Here is a 19,911-nt window from a genome sequence, read left to right on the forward strand (position 1 = left end):
ACATAAAGTCTATGTTAGAATCTGACAACAATAAACATCATGGTAGTACAAAGACAATTAGCACCAAGAGGGGCACATATGCTTGTAAAAACTGCAAACAATGTAGATATATTAGCAATAGTTCCTTTGTAACTTTAAAGTCTTTGAATTATACTGTATGGGCTAAAGGGTATTTCAATTGCAACACAGAATTTATAGTATATATTGCTTGTTGTGTGTCCTGCAACCATTACTACATAGGAAAAACTAAAAGGGCTTTGAAACGCAGAATTTATGAGCATAATCTAGCTATTAAAAATAAGGACAAGCTCAATTCATTGGTGAAACATGCTGCAGTATGCTCAGAATTTAAGAAATTTGAATTTTCAGTGTTAGAAAAGGTCAACAAAGTGTTTTTTGGATGGGATTTAAATAACATTCTAGAATGTAAAGAAACACTATGGCAACTTTGTTTAGCAGCTGACAAGTTACCAGGACTCAATGAATCTATAAATTTAAAATGTTTTTTATTAAATAGGTAATTTTTGAAATAGATTAGAATATGTACATTGAATGTGTGTGGTAATTTATATTTGTACCCTTAAGATTAATTTCTTAATTTATATTTATATTTATTACATATGTTTATAGGATTAGAAAGTTGATATACATTGTATTAGTTAAATTATTAAGGAAAATATCTTTAATTGTGTGTTGTCATTTCCTGTAGTTTTTGTATATAAGGGGGCTTGGATAAGAGTGTACGTTTTTTATGATGAAGTTCATGTATTAAATAAGTGAATGAAAGTGCTAAATTTGTGGTTGAATTCATCTTCTGTTTGTACTGGATATACGCCTGGATTTTGTTTTTAATTTACATTTTTTCAGTTTTTTATTACATCTATTGTTCATATCAAAGGACACATGATTATTTGTCTAGGAAGTATCAGGAAATGCCTTGGCAAGATTGGTATTAATATCATTTTTATTATTTTTCTTGAAATTGGAGTTTTAATTTTTGTTTATTTTGTTGGTCTTCAAAGACAAGCTGGAGTTGCTGGGCAGCTTGTGTGGTCTCGCCTGATAAAGTACTGCTAAAGATTCTGGGCCTGTCCATAGTTAAAGTCCCTGGTTCAACATAGTTAAAGGGTACCAGTATGGGTACTGATAATGCAGTTGTTGCTAAGGGCTTATCTTCTGGCAGCATCAAGATCAGGAGGAGAACATTGTCAATAACTGCATTTTCCTGTTTTAGGGAGCCATTTCACAATTAGTATACAAACAAGAATGTATGTGGAACTGGAGGATTTACACTTTTCATATGTTTTGCTGCTTAATTTCTGAGTTTTTCCACTATATTTTCCTGTTTTTTTTTATTCCATAATGTCAAATCCTTCTTCACATTACAAAATAAATATGCATCCTTGCTCTTGCCTCCAGTGTAACCATCTTTGTTCAGTATAAATGATTTCAATGCCCAGTTCTACTGACTTATTCCTCACATTTGGCACTATTTGCTGCAGTAATAACATAGAGTCATACTGCTTTTTCAGAATTAATCTGCATTCTACAGGTGTCTCACATTCATTCACAGATGACTTTAACAAACCTGAAGCAGCCTTCATTTGTTGTCTTATTGTTTCGGAAGTACCACTTCTGTCCATTTTCAGAACTTTGTAACCAAACAGTGGTTGTTTTCTATACACAACATTGGCTCCATGTCCATCAGTGGCCCCTGATGATCATTTACAAATATGTGTTATTCATGTTTTCACAAATCTGAGGAAGGGAAGACTGAAACAGGGAGCTGAAGGGAAAAAACGGCCTTGCAGCATGACTGGATTTTCTTTTCGTGTGCTTTGGGACAGGGAAGTGAAGTGGCAGATTGTGTCTGTCTTTTGCTGAAATCCTGGATGACGATATTTTGTGGAATCAGGAGAGAAGTCTGAAACCAGTAGTTCAATGCCTGCATATGATTCAGCAAGAAAAGGAGTTCCTTTAGGCCTAGTACAGAGAATCCATAGATGATTACCAGAGTTATGGCAGGTGATTTTTCTATTTTTCTCATCAGAGGAACCACGGTGCCTAGTCATGAGGATATTCTTGACTGAGTGGTGAGAGGCTCTGGCCATCATTTTATATTTTTAAAAGATTCTGGATTTCCCCCCTCAAATGCTTTGTGGATTACAAATAACTGGGATCTATATGAGCTTCAACTTGGGCCCCATCATGCCGGCAGAAAGACTTAACTGGCCAGTCAACAAGGTATAATAGAGTGTTTCATAGTTGGTCTGTTTTAGGATTAATCAAGGGGGTTGAGGGTGTTGGTATGGGTCTATATTAAATTAGCGAACGCTTAAAAAAGTGAACGCTGATTTATTGACCCTATGTAAGCGAAAGCTTACAACTCCGGACACTCAAAACAGCAGTCTTTTTCCCAGGGAAAAAAATATCAATGGGCCGCTTTCATGAGTTTGCCATTTCCTCCACTGTGATGCGATCTTGGAGTTGGTATATTTAAGTAGGGGGGGTGTGGGGGGACACAGCCAACTTTATATACTGTTTTAAGGGTTTTTCTTTTTTTTTTTTGTAGAACAGCGATTTTTTTCCCTGGGAAAAAATTGCTGTTCCGAGTATTCGGGATTGTAAGCTTTCGTTTACATAGGGTTGATAAATCAGCATTCACTTTTTTAAGCATTCACTGATTTAATATAGGCCCATTGGCACTGCTCAATGACATTGCATTTTCTCATATTTGTATTGTTGCATTAAAATCTTCATTGTTCAATCACATTGCATTTTGCTCATGTTAGTACAGCTGCCTTCAAGAATTTTGCTGCTCAATGACATTGCATTTTCTCATATCTGTATTGTTGTATTATAACTCTTTTATTGCTTAATGACATTGCATTTTTCCCGTGTTTGTATTGCTGCATTATATAGCTTTACTGCTCATTGATATTGCTTTCTTTGTGCATGTTGGAATGTCAAGACCTTTTTTGTGTTGAATTCTGGGGAAGAGAGTGAATGTATGTTTTCATTGCATGCATATCTAACCTTGCCTTATTGCTAACTGGTGCACTGTTGAAATAATTTGTTTGTGGTTGCCCTATTGCCTTTTAAACTAGATGTGTCCCCTAGAATAAAATCTGTCATTCTTGCTACCTTGGTGTGTTGGGCTAATAGGGTTGTCACCAGAGTCAGGTAGGAAGGAACCCATATCTACGTCTGCTACACCTGCGGGTGCGCTACATTTGGGGTCTCTTCTGGGATTGCCTGTACTGCCTTGGACTCCACCCTATTCCCCTGTATGTGTGGAAAGCAAATCCAGCAGAAACATGAACCCAGAAGTAGCTGCTAAGTGGTGCAAACAGCACAATGCCCAGTCAGAGCATTGCTTAGTTCTGGTGCTGCCAGGGGTCACATGGACTGATATGCAAATACATCAAGTCACAGGATCCTTACCAGTTGTAGGGCATGGATTTTTATTAGACAGCACTATGGACCCCTACCGAGCAGAGCACATTGGCCTTATTAGAATGGAAAAGTCCTTTAGTGTATGAGCACATACCTTTGAGTGTACAAATTTCAGGTTTGAGTGCAGTCAGTGTGGTAATCCCTGAGAAGTGCATTACCTCAGGAACAGAGAAAATACCTGTGGAAGCTATCCAAGTAGGTCAGAACCTTACAGCAGAAGCTGCAGCTTCACTGCCCATAAATACTATTGGGCCTGAAGTTTTGAATGCTTTGGGAAGTATTGTAGAAAAATGCTTAAAGCCTACACAGTCATTCACTGGGATTGGCTACCACAAATTGTGCTTCTTTTCTGGTGAACAACCCACACTGCAGGGAGAGGTAGATTTTGAATCCTGGATGGATCAGGCTTCACAAGCTCTAGAGGAGTGGGATATCCCAGAACCTCAGAAGAAGCAGCGGATAGCTGAAAGTCTAAAGGGATTAGCTGCGGATACCATATGCAACCTAAGGATGGGTAAGCAAGATTGCACAGCCAAGGACTATTTAGGAGTACTGCAGGATGTGTTTGGAAGGACTGAGAGGGCTGCTGACTTACTGTATCAGTTTGAACATACGTACCAAGAAGTTGGTGAGAAACTATCTGATTACATTAAGTGATTAGATAAAATGCTCCACCAGATCATCCTAAAGAAGGGGGTGGATCCAAAAGTAGCTGACCAAGTATGGCTCAGACACATTTTACAGGGAGGTCAGGCTATGGACCCCATTGTGTAGAAAATGAGGATGAGAAATAGGGAAGAGACGCTAACTTATTCTCAGTTGGTTAAAGAGGTGAGGGAAGAGTAAGCCCTGTCAGAAGCCAAATCTCAGTGTTCAACAGCAATTAAAACAGTGAGTGAACACCAGCAGGAGCCTATAGCCATGCTCACTACTCATACAGGAGTCATGTCCCAGAGTGTTTGCAATGTAGAGTTGTCACAGTTGCAGATGCAGGTGTCTTCCCTGACCGACGCCATAGCTCAAGTCACCAAGACAGTTGCAGAATTGCAGAAAGCCATGGTAACTTTAGCTGAAGGGTGAAATAAATCAGCTAGAACCTCCAAGAAAGGACTCAGGGAAGAATAAAATTAGCCAATGTTTAGAGTTCCTACTGGATTTTATTTTCACTGTGGGGATGCAGGGCATATAACGTGACAGTGTTCTAATGCAGAGAACTTGGAAAAAGTGAATGAACTATTATTGGCTAGTGCAATGCTGGGAAACTTCAAAGGGCCTCAGTGAAGGAGCCAGCTGAGTGCTCATTTACAAAGAGCTACATAAAATCTAACATCAAGAGACAGCATCCTGGATCTCCTTTCCACACAAACCCTTGTAATAGGGGAGAGATACTACCTACTATACACACTTCTAGCTCATCTGAGGTGAACAACCAAATTGGAAAGTCATCTCAGCCAAAATCTCAGCATCTGAAACCACAAAGCATTACTAAGCAAGAGTCTTATCCACTACAATGCTGAGGTCAACCTATGGTACCTCAACCACATGCTGACTGCCGTACAGCTGAACAGCACCGGAAACAGAAACTACCCGATGGCCTACTGGGACCGTTCCCTGTCGTGTCAGTAAAAACAGAAGGAGTGTATAGTAAAGCACTGTTGGATACTGGTGCACAAATCACCATTCTGTACAGAGACTTCTAACAAAAATACTTAAAGCATTTGCCACGTGAAATGTTAGAAGATTTGGAGATCTGGGGGCTAAGTGACACAAAGTTCCCTTATGACAGTTATGTCTCATTTAAGTTAGAATTTTCCACTTCAGTTGTTGGGTCAACAGAAGTTTTTGAAACACATGCTGTTGTGTGCCACAGGCCAAAAGGAAAGGATTCAGTATCTATTTTAGTGGGGACAAATACTGACCTTGTCAGAAGAATGCTAATGCCTCAGTTGACCCAGGAACACCCAACACTACATCCTCTCCTAAGACCAGTTTTCTGTGCCCTTCAAAGGGAGAAGGATAGTAAGAAAGATGAAATTGGTCATGTGTGGACCCTGCCTGGGAAAGAGCATATAATTCATCCTGGTCAGGTCACCTGTTTGAGAGCCAAATTGAGGATGTGTGGACAAACAGATTCCTCTCATCTCATGATGGAAATAGATCCAGAAAGTGACTTGCCACCGGGGCTGGAACTAGTCCCAGACGTTTGGCTGGTGGACAAGTTAAAGCATCCTTATGACACTTTGCTTGTGAGGTTAAAGAATAAAGGAAGTACTGCCATTGTCCTGCATTCACAAGTGCATTTGGGAAATGTTTATGCTGCCACTCCCTTACCTGCTTCTTTGTTAACAAGGAATGAGAGCAGGGCCAATGAGTTGAAGCTGGAAGATATTGAGATAGGAGGTGGTATCTTGCCCCAAGTAGATAACCAGAGTAAAAGAGCTACTAATGAAAAAGAAAAAAATGTTTTTCTATTAGTGAACTAGATGTGGGCTGTGCAAAAAGTGCAAAACACTGAATAAGAGTAAAAGAGGACCGGCCTTTCAGGGAACGTTCCACAAGAGTAGCTCCAGGAGACCTGGAGGACTTAAGAAAACATTTGGAAGAACTAAAAGTCGCAGGGATAATTTGAGAGTCAAGAAGTCCATATGCCTCTCCCATTGTCATTGTCAGGAAAAAGAATGGGTCAATTTGCATGTATGTTGACTATCGTACTCTGAATCACTGAGCCATTTCAGACAAGTACTCAACTGCCCGGATTGAAGATGCTCTAAATTGCCTGGTGGGCGGTGCTAGATAGATACTATCAAATCCCTATGCACCCAGAAGATAAAAAGAAGACTGCCTTCATCACCCCTTTGGGGTTTTTTGAGTTTCATCGCCTACCTCAAGGTTTATCAAATGCACCAGCAACTTTCCATAGAATCATGGAAACAACAGTTGGAGACATGCATCTCCTGAAAGTCTTAGTCTACCTGGATGACATCATTGTCTTTGAGAGGACCCTAGAGCAGCATGAAGAAAGACTGATGAAGGTATTGGACAGGATTGAAAAGGAAGGCCTGAAGTTGTCATTGGACAAATGCAAGTTCTTCCAACCTTCAGTGACCTATGTGGGACATGTAGTGTCTGCAAATGGAATATCCACAGATCCCAGTAAAGTTGCATTGCTGACATCTTGGCCCAGACCCAAAACTATCACAGAGCTGAGATCTTTCCTGGGGTTCTGCAGTTACTATAGAAGGTTTGTGGAAGGATTTTCAAAGATAGCAAGACCCCTCAACCTTTTGCTCCGAAATGATGAGAAAGTAAAGGTACCAAGAGGTTATAAGGAACTCATCGAAAGTCATTGAGTGTGAAGAGTCATTTGAACAACTTAAGTATTGCCTCACACATGCCCCTGTGTTGTATATGCTGACTCAACCATCCCATACACTTTACATGTGGAAGCGAGCAGGGATGGCTTAGGAGGACTCCTTTATCAGGAGTATGACAAGAAGCTGAGACCTGTGGCTTTTATCAGTCAGAGTTTATCCCCCACAGAAAGAAACTACCCTGCACACAAGTTGGAATTCTTTGCCTTAAAGTGGATGGTAGTGGACAAGCTGCATGGCAATCTCTATGGGGCTGAATTTGAAGTCCAGATTGACAACAATCCTCTAACATACATCCAGACCACTCCAAAGCTAGATGCTACTGGCTACAGATGGATGGCAGCTCTATGCAACTATAATTTCAGTTTGAAATATCACCCAGGACATGAAAATGGAGATGCTGATGGTCTGTCCAGAAGACCACAGGGAGATTTACACCCCGATGATGAATGGGTGGAAATTCCAGCACCAGAGGTGAGAGCTATGTGTCAGATTGCAACCTGCTATCAACATACTGAATGTTGGGGTCAGAAGTTGGGTCTGTCTGCAGCAAGCATAGCCCAGGCTTACTGTAATCTGGTCACTTTACAGCGCTACCAGCTTTGAGTAACAGTGACCTCAGGAGAGATTTTCCCTTATGTCAGCTGGTGGTAGCTGCTTTAGAGAAGAAACAAGTTAATATACTTCGCACAGATATTCATCCTCTGGCAAGACTTTTGGCCAAAGAATTGGGCAGACTCCAGATACAGAATGGACTAGTGTATAGGAGATCTCCAAGTGCACTCGGCAGTGAAAAATGGCAATTGTTGCTTCCTCAGAAGTATAGAGAAGTAGTACTCTGATCATTGCATGATGAACATGGTCATCTTAGTTATGATAAAGCTATGGGTCTTGTATGAGACAGGTTCAACTGGCTATGCATGAAGCAAGATGCTGAGAATTATTGTCATACATGTCTTTGTTGCATTCAGAGAAAGACTCTGCCAACAAGAGCCGCCTCATTGGATCAAATGGAAAGCAGTGGACCCATGGAACTGGTCTGTATAAATTTTCTGTGCATTTAACCGTATAAAGGCAAGATCAGTAATGTGCTGGTGGTGACAGACCACTATACCAGTTACGCTCAAGCATTCCCCACTCGCAATCAGAAAGCTATTACAGTGCAAAACTACTAGTTTAAAAGTTCTTTGTACACTATGGCCTGCCAGAAAGGATACACTGTGATCAAGGATGTGATTTTGAGAGCAAGCTTGTCCATGAACTACTCACTCTGTTGGGAGTCCAAAAAAGCCGCACCACTCCTTATCATCCTCAAGGGGATCCTCAGCCTGAGTGTTTCAACAGAACTTTACTAGACATGTTGGGGACACTATCTGCTGAGAAGAAGAGTCAATGGAGTAGACATGTAGCCACAGTGGTGCATGCTTACAACAGTACTAAAAATGATGCTAGAGGATTCTCGCCTTACTTCCTAATGTTTGGAAGAGAAGCTTGTCTTCCTGTTGGCGTCACCTTTGGAGTCATAGTTGATGATACACCAGTGTGAGCTCATGGCAGTTATGTGGAAAGACTCAAGAAGAACCTCAGACAGGCTTGTGAGCTTGATAAAAAATCAACAGGACAAAGACATCAGCAAAACAAGGGTCGCTATGACAAAAAAGTAAAGATGCATGACTTGCAGCCAGGGGACAGAGTTTTTTTGAGAAATTTGGGACTGCAAGGAAAGCATAAACTAGCTGCGTGCTGTGGATCTGAGAGTTACATAATTTGTTCTCAGCTACCTAATATCCCTGTCTACCAAGTTTGCCCTGAGGGGAAATTAGGACCCATTAAAACCTGGCACTGCAACACATTAATGCCTTTGGCAAAATCAGTGAGACTCATGAATCTGGAACCCAGAATGGCTCAGTGGAAGCCTAACTCAAGGCAATCCACAAGGCTAAGGCAGAGAGGAACTATCCTCTCCAATGTTCAAGAGCCTATGCTCCCTCCTGTTGAAGAAGAGAAGGACAGTGATGATGAGGATGTTCAATACCGCATGGGCTGTAATCTCAATGTAAATGCACTGGAATTCATTCCTTGTCATTTTGAGCAGCCCAGACCTAACAATAGACTAAGTAATGTTTCTGTGCCTCTTACAGAACCTGATACTGATGCATGCTATGCAAACTTTAGAAAATAGTGCTGAGGACAGTCGTGCCATTATGGAAAACAAAAGTGCAGTTATACAAGACGAGATCTTAGAATTAGACAATATGCCTACTGAAGAACTGGACACTGAATGTGATGTGGGTGACAAACCTTCTGAGCAAAATTCCTTAGCTGTCTCTTCCGAACCAAAACTGCAGAGACTGATTCGGCCCCCACAGAGACTTACATATAACAGTTTGAGACATAGTACACAGGAACCTGTGGCCACAGCTCATCGGAGAGTCTGCGCCCATAATCACTATGCCTCCTACTCCAGTGGTGACACCCCTTCCCAAGTTATGCATAAGGCTGATTACCCTTGTGGAATGTACCTTTTGAATGCAAAAATATTGTTCAGTTGATGGTGCATTAGTGCTTGCAAATATTTGCTGCTAATCAACCTTTGACTTGGGGGGACCTAAGATTTTCAAGTGGGGGGAGAGTGTAGCTCCCACTGTATTTCATTGTAGAAGTAATATACTGCAGTTTTTCATTACACCACAAGGTGGAGCTCTTTTCAGGAATATAAAAGAAAATTTCGAAAGTGAAAGAGGAGACTGGAATACTAGCTGAAGGAGGGAAGACTGAAACAGGGAGCTGAAGGGAAAAAGGGCCTTGCAGCATGACTGGATTTTCTTTTCTAGTGCTTTGGGACAGGGAAGTGAAGTGGCAGATTGTGTCTGTCTTTTGCTGAAATCCTGGATGATGGTATTTTGTGGAATCAGGAGAGAAGTCTGAAAACAGTAGTTCCATGCCTGCATATGATTCAGCAAGAAAAGGAGTTCCTTTAGGCCTAGTACAGAGAATCCATAGATGATTACTAGAGTTCTGGCAGGTAATTTTTCTACATTTCTCATCAGAGGAACCACAGTGCCTGGTCACTAGGATATTCTCGATGGAGTGGTGAGAGGCTCTGGCCATCATTTTATATTTTTATAAGATTGTGGATTCCCCCCACCCCCTAATGCTTTGTGGATTACAAATAACTGGGATCCATATGAGCCCTAACTTGGGCCCCATCATGCCGGCAGCAAGACTGTAAGTAGTCACTGGCCAGAGAACAGGATATAATAGAGTGTTTCATAGTTGGTCTGTTTTAGAATTGATCAAGGGGGTTGAGGCTGTTAGTACTGCTCAATGACATTGCATTTTCTCATATTTGTATTGTTGCATTATAAATATTCATTGTTCAATGACATTGCATTTTCTCATATTTGTATTGTTGCATTATAAATCTTCATTGTTCAATGACATTGCATTTTGCTCATGTTAGTACTGCCTTCAAGAATTTTGCTGCTCAATGACATTGCATTTTCTCATATCTGTATTATTGTATTATAACTCTTTTATTGCTTAATGACATTGCATTTTTCCCCATGTTTGTATTGCTGCATTATAAAGCTTTACTGCTCATTGATATTGCTTTCTTTGTACATGTTTGAATGTCAAGACCTTTTTTGTGTTGAGTTCTGGAGAAGAGGGTGAATGTATGTTTTCATTGCATGCATATCTCACTCTGCCTTATTGTTAACTAGTGCACTGTTTAAATAATTTGTTTGTGTTTGTGCTTTTGCCTTTTAAACTAGATGTGTCCCGTAGAATAAAATCTGTCATTCCTGTCACCTTGGTGTGTTGGGCTAATAGGGGTGTCACCAGAGTAAGGTAAGAAGGAACCCATATCTATTTCAGCTACTCCTGCGGGTGCGCTACATGAGAAAAGAGAGAAAGTAGAAAAAAATAATACATATGTTCTCCCTCTTCTCTAAGTACTGTGAACCCCAAGCAAGGCACTATCAGTATCTTAACCAGTACCAATGTATTGACAGTAGAAAACAGACCATATTCCTGCTGTGATAATGTAAGGCACAGCTTTCCTATTGTACTGCTTCAGTCACATGCAGTTTTATTTTGCATGGATTTCTACTACATATTACGCTGCTGGTGGAGAAGACCATTTCTGTTTTTCTGAAACGATTATGGCAGGACCTGAGTAAGTTTTAGCATTTTTGTGCAGGTTACTATCCTCACAGTCTGTATAAATTGTGGGATACCCAATTCATTGTGTCTCTTTCTGAGCTCACTTGTGGCAAAAAGTGAAAGCACAGTCCTTGAGTTAAAGTGGAAGCAAATCTCAGAAAGACAACTGATTGTAAATCAATCTGATGAAAAAATTAACTATAAACATTTTTTATCATAGAAAGGCAAGCCTTCCTGAACCTCTGCCATGTGGGGTGGGAGGGTGCAAACTCTCTTCCATACAAATACAAAAAATAAATCTCCCAAAAGAAAAGAATTACTGCTGGTGCATACTTAGAACCCACATTGGTAGTGATTCTTATAGAAAATGGTCAGGGAGTACGGCTTTGCTAAGTTGTGCTTGGTGAGTTTATTCCTCATGAAGTCTGCTCTCGATGATTAGTAGAATACCCGACTAAATTGTGCCAGACTCAAATAAATGTAACTATTATAATAATAACTAAAAGGTATGAAAAGCACACACCAACCACAAACTGATATAAAAAGCCAGGCAGAAGCCAGTAAGATCCACAACCGATTTATTGATTGAGCGCTTTCATCTCACAATAGAAACTGTTAGAAGTTTCTATTGTGAGATGAAAGCGCTCAATCAATAAATCGGTTGTGGATCTTACTGGCTTCTATCTGGCTTTTTAATAACTAAAAGGTATAATATCAAATGCTTTTACTGTAGCTAATGAATTAGTTTACTTAGTATACAGATTAACAGTTTAATCAGCATATTGATTTATTTGCATCCATTTTGTTAGCTGAGTAAGGAATATTATTTATATAAGCTCCTGTTTACAGGACAGGTCTGTGATATCGGGCCTGTTTTAAAGTTGCACAGTCACACAACATACCTGAAAAAAGCTTTGAAAATCTCACTCAGAAAGTTTACATAAAAATGTCACTAGAGATGGTGTCTGGAGACATCAGTGTCTAATAAGGAATGTCTGAATCACTGCTGGCAGAACTGACAGAAAGAATTTCAGAAGATCACAATGTTTTGTCAAACACCAAAAAAAATATAAGTCTATAAGCAAAGGACTTCAGCTTATCTGTGTGTTTAGTGTGTAAGTGTTTACTATGTGTTTCAGAATGCATATTTTTCTTGCTAATGACTGATTCACTTAGAATCACTCATTAATTACTTTACAAAGTAAACTAATCTGTTTTTATGCCTAAGTCAGCCACATCATGGGATCCCACATGAGACCAGTTAACAATGATTGCATTAATACATGTCAAAATGAACAGACAAGCATCAAAAGGGCTGTTTACGTTTGGTTGCTTAAGAAACAAAGAAGGTTTTCACTTTTCTGCTCAAACTAATGAATCACTGAAACCCTGAGATGTTTACTGTAGCCAGATGAATTTTCCTGAAACAGCATGCAAGGAAAACACAGGCCATGTTTATGAATGTTGACACATTAGCTTGAAAAGTTAGTATTAATATGCCAGTAAGTTTTTTGGACAGGTAAAGTTGTTCTTAGTTTTTTAAATTGTCAGTTCTGAGTGTTACAAAATAATATTTTTCATTCTCATATTAAAAAAATTCCTGTATGTCCCAAGTCAATAAGCTACCATTGTCACAGCCACAGGTGCTTTCACTGGTCATACAGCATTAATGTAAACTTACAGAATAGTTTAATAAGGCTGATTTGTGCCTTGAAAATATTCCATGGTTTCTAAGAAAAAAGAATGATGATCCTTTTATTGGATGCTTTAGAAACAAATAATTTCACACAAGTAATTGTGGCACAGTGGATAGTGTTGTTGCCTCACAGCAAACAGTTCCCCAGTTCAGTTCTTGGCAGGGTTGCCTTCTGTGCAGAGTCTGCATGTCCATCTTGTGTTCATGTGGGTTTTTTCCCACATTCCTAAGACATGCAGTAGGTGGATTGGACACACTAAGTTGGTTGTGAGTGTGTAGTGTGGACTTCCTCATCTGCTTCTTTTCTCCCAGCCCCAAACTATTCACTCCATCCTTTACCAGCCAGCCTACTGCCCTGCTCTAAGTTATCTCATCTCCCACTACTCTCCTACTAGGCACCTCAGGAGCTCAACCCAAGATCTATTACTTATCCGTAAACCCAAGTCCAAATCTGGGTGTAACATCTATACTTACAACCCCTCAATAGCCTGGAACAAACTCCCACTTGAAGTCAGATCCATTACACACCCCAAACAATTTAAAACAGCCACAAAAGAGTACTTTAAAAGACACTGGAACTGCCACTGTTCCCAGCCTCCCTGAATACATCTATCATACAAACTAATTGTCCTTCTCTTCTCTCTTTACTTCTTTCTCTCTCATAATCTTTCTCTGTCCTCTTAACTCACCCCCTTTCTTTCACCTATCTCTTCACTTTCTCTTTTTGCCATTTATCTGTAAATTCCTTCTAATGTACTGGTACAGTGCTGCTCATGTAGTAAGTAATAAAATAGTCTAACCTATCATGAGACTTCTTCTACATTTAAACCTAAAATTGTAACATAGTAATGCTGTCTGCTTCCCTTGGACTTGTGTCTTTCTACCATCATGTACTACTGCATGTATTTTTAAATTATATTGCACTGTAAATTGTTTGTATCAATTGGGGCTTTTCTCCCTGCACCTCTGCTGAAAAAGGGCTTTAGCTCAATCAGACACTCCCGGTTAACAAATGTAAAATAAATAAATAAGTAAATAAAATAAATAAGTATTGCAACAGGGATAGCCACCTGGTGGTGTAGACCTTGGCATTAGATGATAGTCACTGTAAAAGACACCATGACCCTATGTACAAAAATGGGAAAAAAGGAGTTGTAGATAGATGGAATTTCAAATAAATGGTACTAGATGGACTATTTGTCAGGAGCTGCCATTTTCCAGAGCCATAACAACTTGTCAGGCCTTGATGAAAGAACATTATTATCAAAAACATAATTGTGTTTGTCATTTATAATCACATTGCTGAATTTTCTAGCTTACCAATCATTTGTTTTGGGTTTTTTTTAGGTTTTCCAGCCGCTTACGTACTTGTGCATAGATATTTCAACTAAAAATTGGCCTAAACATTAATGATATGGCCTTGCCAGCGACTGACACGAGAGAGTTTTCAGCAGTTGGAATTAAGTGGTAATGGAGAAGACAAAAAGCTAAATTCTAGTTGTTAGGTCTTTGTATATTATAGGCATTAGGGAGGACTGGATTAGAAGGTCACATGGACAAATCGAATAGCTTTATATGTGTGAGTGGCAGGCAACAGGTGTTAGTCGTCTACACTTTCTCAACACAGTGAGACACTGTCGAGAAAATGGATATGGCAGGTGGTGGGTACTGATACATGGGCTCCATAGCATAAAATTAAACCTTAAATTTATGGCATGAGCACCCCAGGTTCAGTGCAGGGACTGCATTGCAACTTTACACCCAGGGATTAGCCGTACCACAAACTAGCAGTACCTACATTAACTGGGATTACACATTATGTCTGGCAATCCCTAATGGTACGCCTGTGAGTGAAAGGGGCTGAATTGTACCTCACTTGCCAATGGAATATTTTGGATGCTATATGGTTCATAGGTGGTTCCTATGCATGCTGTAAAGGAGTCCATTGAGTAGCCCCTCTTGGTTTCCACGTTCCTAGAGTACTGCTTGGTCAAGTGACTTAGTCAAAGTCATTCAGAAGGCAAACAGAGGCTGTAGGAATAAAACCCTGGCCTATAGGAAGCAGCTAATTTGCAGCACATAGCCCCAATCATCCACAATATGTAGTGCTTTACTTTTGTGAAGGGTCATGAAAACAGTGAGAACATGCTTCTTCTGCTTTTCAGATGATCAGTATATTGTCTGCTGCTTGGATGATCGATCTACTGAGAAATGTGTCCGATTACTTACACATTCAGTGATTTCCTCATGACAGACATTGAAATGGGAAAATGACACCAAACATAGGTATATCCTAACATGTAATCTTGAAATAGCATTTCTTATTGTCGCTGCATTCTAGGATATTTTAAAAAGATGTTTAAAAAATAATAATCCTATTGTATAAACAATATGAGGGTATGTTGGCAATTTCCTTTTTTTTCTATCACAAAGTACGAAATGTAACAGATGGAGTTGTATTGTATGTGTGCATGTTTGCATGTAAGTGCAGTACAGAGCTTTAATTCAGTTTGTGTCACAAATTTTCTTTTCAACATTATGTTGTTATACATTGAAGGCTTAATTTTTTTTAAGTTTTAGCTTCCTTTCTTTCCTATGTTGGTTTAGGGACAGAATTGTTTTATTGAATTTGATAAAAGTGGGGCTAATAGTATCAAATTCAAATGATGATTTAGCTATGGATAACAGTTTTTTCACATGGTAATGCAATTTTAATGCTGGTTTGACTGACTAATTTGGTGATCTCTAAAGGAAAAATGATATAGTGAAAACCTTCATACACCTTTCTTGAAGAATACAAGCCTTTTTTATATATATAGAGAGAGAATGATTGGATCCTGGACCATTACCACCTTATTATGTTTGAAGTGTATGCCAAGAGATTCATATTGAAAGCAAAGTTCCATTTATAACAAGGGTGTACCTAGTCATAACGCTTTGTTCTGCAGTGAGCTTTTTCTGCTCTATGTACTACAAGTTACAGAAAAAAAGTGTAGGAGTGTGAAGTTCTTTATGGCTTTCAAAGTCTTTGATTAATAGATTAGTACTAGATTAATTGCACGTGTGAGACATTTTAAGCCTAACCAATTATCCCATGTGAAAATCAAACCTTACACCTTATGTTTGTAAGGTAAACACCTTAACCATTATGCCAACCTCCCACTTTGAAAGGTAGTAAAATACTGAGTGCTGGTAAATAGATACCAGGCAGAAATGAAATCTCTCTGTGAAGTATGAGCAGCTTTAAAAGCAGTTAGATACTTTATTCTAACAGAATTGTTGTTATGTGTGGCAGAGTAAAGCATCTAATAGCTTTCAGTTCTGTTTTATCTTTTACCATTGATCTTTAATACTCAACTCTAGTCATCCCTAGTATGAGACCCAGTCTTAACAGTGTTTAGAGGTGGTTTACAAAAGCTTGTTAAGCACCTTTCTGATGTCAGAAAGGTGCTTATCAAACCTGTTGTTTCCCATTATTCCATAACTAATCCTCCATCCCTATAATCTCCACAAAGGAATAATCTACATGCTACCTCCCTTCATAGCTCACGTATCCAATATGCAGATGACTCAATCAGAATTTCCTCCTCTGACAACATCCAACACCTATTGCAGAAACACAAGAAACTTTCACCTCAGTCAGGTCTTGGCTAAATGTGGCACAAATACTCCTTAATCCCAACAAGACAAAACTACTACTGTTCTCATCTAAGCCACTCTCACATGATTTCAAAATATAGTCACAAAACAGCACAATGATTGAATTCATAACTCATGCAAAGCTCTTGGGTATCACCGTACGCAATAGACTGTCATTTGAACAACATGTACACAATCGTATTAAAAACACATCACCAACTCGGAATACTATGCAGACAGAAACACTTTATGGATACACCCACTAAAAAACATTTTCTGATACCCTTTTTTACTCCCATCCCTCCTGTATGGTGCCCCCATATTCACCAACCTGCACGTGGCCGTAAAGAATAAGCTTCAGTCATGCTATTATAAAATAACCAAATTTGTTACAGGTTCCTCTTGCTGCTCTCACTACTGCCACACTCTGAAAGATGTAAAAAGGATGAAGAGAGTTTAGAACTTTATACCCGATATTTGAACACCAGCAGTAACTTTCTTAAATTCACACTAAACAAATCCATGAGTAAAATTGATTTTTTGGATGTAAGTATAACCAAGCAAGGAACTGGTCTAACCACCAGCTTTCATAAGAAAGAATGCCATCATCCCATGTATTTGCACAGGGAAAGTATGCATCCACAACACATTTTTAGTAATATCATTAAGGGACAGACACTGAGGACCTCACGTTTATCCTGTAATGACAAGGACTTTCATGAGGGACTATGCCATCTACGGGGTGAATTTACGGGTAGAGCATATGGGCATGTAGAAATTGACAAGGTATATAGTAAAACAAATGAGGAAAGACGAGGGAGGGCCAAGCCCTATTTTTCACAACAAAATGATACAGTTAAGTACACTGAAAGTAGTTCTGTGAAAATGTCCATGGTTATTACCTATACATCAGAGGTGAATAGGATTAGGGAAGTAGTCAGAAGTAAATATCTTACACACTGATGAGAAGGTAAAAGAGCTGGTAGGCCAACGGCCTATTTTCGTGTATAAAAACAAAAGGAGCCTTAAACAAAGTTTATGTTATCCTAGATTACATCATAATTTAGGGGTAAGACAATGTGGTACACGTAAGTGTCAGGAATGTGCATACTGTGACTATATTAATCAGTCTATGCATTTTAAGCATCCAGAGACAGGCTATTTATGGAAACTTAGGGTTTCAACAGACTGCAATACACAGAATGTTATTTATGCAGCACACTGTGTTTTGTGTTTCAAATTTTACATAGGTAAAACTAACCGGAAACTGAAAGAAGGAGTGTGGGATCATTTGTATTGCATGAGAAGAGGGAATGATTGTAGTGCTTTAGCAAAACACACACTGACAAATGGCAACACGCATACATTTGTTTTCAAGTTTTGCAAGTTGTGAGTGGGAGTGTGGGGGGGTGACTTAGTACACATGACAGAAAATGCAGAATTACAATGGATTTTAAGGTTAGGAGTACATAGGGGAAACGTCTGAATGACCATGTACCCCTAAAACCAGTATTAAAGGGAAAGAAAAATGGATAAATGTATTATTCAGCACTTTTGTGTTTTTACTTGCTACTTTTTATGTTCTGTTTTTAGATGCTGTTGCTTTAAAAGTAAATGCCTTGTGGATCATTTAGGATTCTGCATTGTCATGTTAACTGATACTAAAGTTTAGTATAAAAGAAGTTCATTTATTTTACTTTTTTGTCTGATGAAGTGGTGGTGAAAACTGCGAAAGCGCTAACTTTTAATAAAACCTGTGGATTTTACAACTGCTGAGCCATGCCTTTCTGCCTGTTATTAGCTGTGGTTTTGCTTGGAATTTTATTGAACTATTTAACTTCTTGCTTACTTAAATGCTGCGTAAATGTGATTTTCAACTAATTATATAAACATAAATGTTTTGTACTAATGGAGTTTTTCTCCCCGGACATCCACTGAAAATGGGTTCCTGACCCGGTCGGACTTTCCCGGTCATCAAATGTCAGTAAATAAATATAAAATAAATACAACTAAATAAATAAATAAATATCCCAACTCTGGTTAAAAGTTTGGTAAAGAGAATTCAATTGCAGCTGAGGACATATATTGTAAGACAATGAAAAATTTGACTAATTTAATTACTTATTGGTTGTCAACAGACTTGTATTCACAGAGCTTCATTATAATGACTATTGCCAATATATATCAAGCATTATGTATATTATAGTGTGTTAAAGAAGCTATTCCAATGGACGTAAATAGAAATACGTGGTATATATATATATATATATATATATATATATATATATATATATATATATATATATATATATCTTGCATTTTTCTCATTTAGGGTATAGTATTTTGATATATTATTTTCTGCAATTTCATGCACTTATGTACAGAAACAGAATACTTCTTATTCAGTGTTGAAATGTATGAATAATTTAGCATAAACATTTATATTAAATGCCAAATGTAGGCCTATTTTTCATTAGAAATCAGAATCCCTTTAAATAGTTGTTTCATTCATTCAGTTATGATGTAAAGAAAACAACATAATGATGATTTAATATGCTATACTTCACCACTGCTTACACCAGCTAGTCACTAGTGAAGATAAAGGTTGGAGATATGCATCTTCATATATTGCAAATACTTTTGCACATTGTTGAAATTAATGAAGTACTGACTAGGAAGAAAAATTTTGTGTTGTCACTGGACTCTAACCCATGGATTTTTTTTTTTAATATATATATAATGTTAATTATCAGTCAATGCCCTAGTTTGAAATTGTTTTAATGTGACTTATTTTATGTCAAACAAGCACATGATGAAATATCAGGATAAAATAAAAAAAATAAAACAAAATGAATATGTCTCATACATAGGAAAAGCACTCTTAAACATCGAAGACTGAAGCAATACTAATTTCATAAATTTTAATCATACTCTGACTTTAAAAATTACATTAAACTGACACTGAATTAAAATGGTAAAAGCTGTAAGTATCTCCTATGGGAATAGAGCTCATATCCTTCTGAAGTTCAAAAATATGCAACCTGGTGAGCTATTGTCACTGTTTAAAGTTAATTTTAAAAAGTGTGCACATACGTATTGCAGAACTTTCTGAAGTTCAGTTCTCATTGATACAATCTTCTGGCTGTATTCACAGTTGTGAGAGTTGTGACTTAGTGTTTCGTTTAAAACAAGGTAAATAAATGCTTCTTGTGGATGAAGGTTTATGAAGACGTCACGTCACTGGTGTTCTTTTTGGAATCATTTCTAGTTTATAATGCAGAGTATTTGATGCACAAGCTAAAACATATACACCAGCTTCCTGCCGAAAAGAGTAAAAGATACAAGAAGGAAGAGAAAGAAACAATGAACAGTGGGGTGAGAAGTTGCAGTGCTGGTAGTTAACAGAATCACACACCTGGATTTAATTTGTTTGCTGAGTTATAAATATAATTATTAGTCCTAACCTCAGTCCACAAAGTTCCTAACTATACTGTTATGACCTAATATTGAACATATTTTCTAATTCACAGAAATGGTTGCCTCAGTGTTATTTGAAATGAGAGATGTAGGGAAAAAAAGGGT

The 19,911-nt window shown here is 38.4% G+C and overlaps 1 protein-coding gene across 1 annotated transcript in view; it reads left to right on the forward strand.

Annotated features, from left to right (window-relative positions):
• The window catches only part of ITGA8 (integrin subunit alpha 8), a 1,841,490-nt gene that overhangs the window by 945,010 nt on the left and 876,569 nt on the right, over nt 1–19,911 (forward strand). The window lies entirely within an intron of this gene.

The sequence above is a fragment of the Protopterus annectens genome, chromosome 3.part1 (assembly GCF_019279795.1).
Source record: "Protopterus annectens isolate FY-2018-M chromosome 3.part1, PAN1.0, whole genome shotgun sequence".
Lineage (NCBI taxonomy): Eukaryota > Metazoa > Chordata > Ceratodontiformes > Protopteridae > Protopterus > Protopterus annectens.